Source organism: Cricetulus griseus, unplaced genomic scaffold (assembly GCF_003668045.3).
Source record: "Cricetulus griseus strain 17A/GY unplaced genomic scaffold, alternate assembly CriGri-PICRH-1.0 unplaced_scaffold_20, whole genome shotgun sequence".
Classification (NCBI taxonomy): domain Eukaryota; kingdom Metazoa; phylum Chordata; class Mammalia; order Rodentia; family Cricetidae; genus Cricetulus; species Cricetulus griseus.
In genome coordinates this window covers 397,576-400,059 of record NW_023276920.1, presented here as the reverse complement: position 1 = coordinate 400,059, position 2,484 = coordinate 397,576, and positions in this window count along the sequence as shown.

Sequence of the window (2,484 nt, the reverse complement as noted above, 5' to 3'; positions counted from 1 at the left end):
GTTTAATCTAGAAGAAACAATTAAATTGTCTAAATTAGACACATAATGTATAACATATTTTCGTACATAAAATGTCTTCTATTAACTGAGGAGATATTTTGCATTGTGGAGTTATTCTACTATCTACAATCACTTTTATTAAGTTTCAAAAAGTGTAAATGATCATGAGCTTTTCTGTTTTCAATACAGTGTCAGGAGAGGAGATCATCTTCTTAGTGACCTGCCAAAACTTAAACAGAAGTATTAACCTTCTAAGACCAGTTTTTTTGAAAGTCTCCTAATGTACTAAACTTGCTTTTTGCCTACTGAAGTTCCACTTCTGACTAACTGTTCTTGTTAACTGAAATGTATCAACCCAAAATATAATTGCTGTGTTTTAAAGCTCACCCTGAGTAAGACTCAACACTACACTGGGATAACAAACACACAGGTTAGTCACTTGCAATCCGATAAAGACATTCTATTTGCTTAAACTTACATACCAATAATTTTCTCTGTTGAATATCACACATGACAGGTGGCTAAAAAACACCTGGAACTCCAGCTGCTGGAGATCCATTGCTGTCTACTGGCATCTATGGTTTGTTGCACACATGTGTTCATAAGCAGACACAGACATATGTGTACATAAATTAAAAGATAATAAATATTGTGAATTAATTCACTTTAAAAGATGGTCCATTCTCCAGTTACATGTTCTTAAATTCTTCATTACAAAATCAATTGGCACTCTACTTCTAGCATACCTAATCTACTGCATTGGTCTATCTGTTTCTTTTATGTCAGTATAATACTCTTTTACGATCTAGAGCTTTGCAATATGTTTAAAGATAAAGTACACCATGTCTCTTGACTTGTTATTTATGCCCAAAATTACTTTGGACAAGCAGAGTATTTTGTGATTGGATATGATTTTACATTGTCTTAACAATTCCCATGAATACTGTCTTTGTTATTTTGATAGAAATTTCATTGTATTTGTAACTCCCAAATGATAGTACATACATTTTTACCAGGATTGATTCCTCTAATCTGTGAACGCAAGATGCCTTTTTTTATCTTTATGCTTTAGGATTTTTCTATGAGGGATTTATACTTCTAAAGGTATAGGCACATGTTGGTTGATTAGTCAACTTAACACAAGCTGAGCTCATCCAGGAAAGAATAGCCTAAACTGAAGATGTGCTTCCATTATATTGGCCTAAGGGCAAGACCCTTGGATCTTGAGTGATGATTGATATGGGCAGGCCCAGACTAGGGGAAGTGGTGTGATCTCTGGGCAGATGGCCTTGGAACACTTAAGGAAATAAAACTGAGCAAGCTAGTAACAGTGAGCTGTAAGAAGCACCATTCCTCCATAGACTCTACATAAGTTCTTTGCTCCAGTTTCCTGCTTGATTTATTTCCATAACTTCCATCAATATTAGACTATAAGTAAGACAGGTAAACCAACTAAATCTTTTCTCTCCAAAATGGTTTTGTTTTAGCATTTCATTACATGAACAGAAACCAACTAGAACAAGGCACCTTAAACCTTTGCTTAAATATGTTTCTAAGTTTCATTCCCCTAACTTTCCCCTCACCCCTTTTTTCTGAACAATAATTTTTATTTTTTATTTCCTTTTCAGTTTATCACTGTTGGCACATGGCAATGCTCTGAATGTTTTTGCATATTGATTTTGAATTCTAAAATATGTCTAATTCTCTGACACATGTACCAAATGGTCAGATGAGAGGCTGCTGGGTTCTTTTGTCATGAAAGTGCTATGTGTCAACATTTATTGTCTCCAGGTGAGATAATTATACCTTTTCCTTGGTCTGATATGTCAAATAAGCTCTTACACCAAAGAAGAAGTTTCTGGTTTTGTTCCTTATGTAACATCAGTTCATTGTAGATGCCATCTCAGTTATTTTAGTGTGTTAATAGACATAATTTGGTTCATCCAAATGTTACACAAAAACTGCACTTTTGATATTTCAGGGAACATTGGTGTTGTTAATTTAGACTCTGTGATGTAGTACATTATGATGGTGTAAAAAGATGATAGAAGCTATTAAAGACATGACATACATGAAGCAGGGAGCAAAGAACTGAATCAGAAAAGACACATCTCCCAAGAAGAAACAGCCAATGCAGAAAAATGATCTTCCACCTAAGCCTACTCTTGTACATTTCACCAGCTCCCCATGACGCCTTCATGTAATAAAATAATTAAGGGATTACTCTAATAGTTATATCATATTTCTCATGATCTGATAATTGCTGGAAATGCCTTTAGTGTAATTCGGTAAATATATTGTTTGCTAATATTTATCTTTCTCTTATTACCTGTAGAGTTGCTCAATAGAAATCTTCCCAAAAATTTGAAGTCAAAGAGGATTTTCACCACTCATTAGCCCATGAGGTAAACTGTGCTTCTCCTGCTGTATGTCACATGAATATTGAAGAATCAACAGTGTGTCCTTGAACTTCTAAGAGAACAT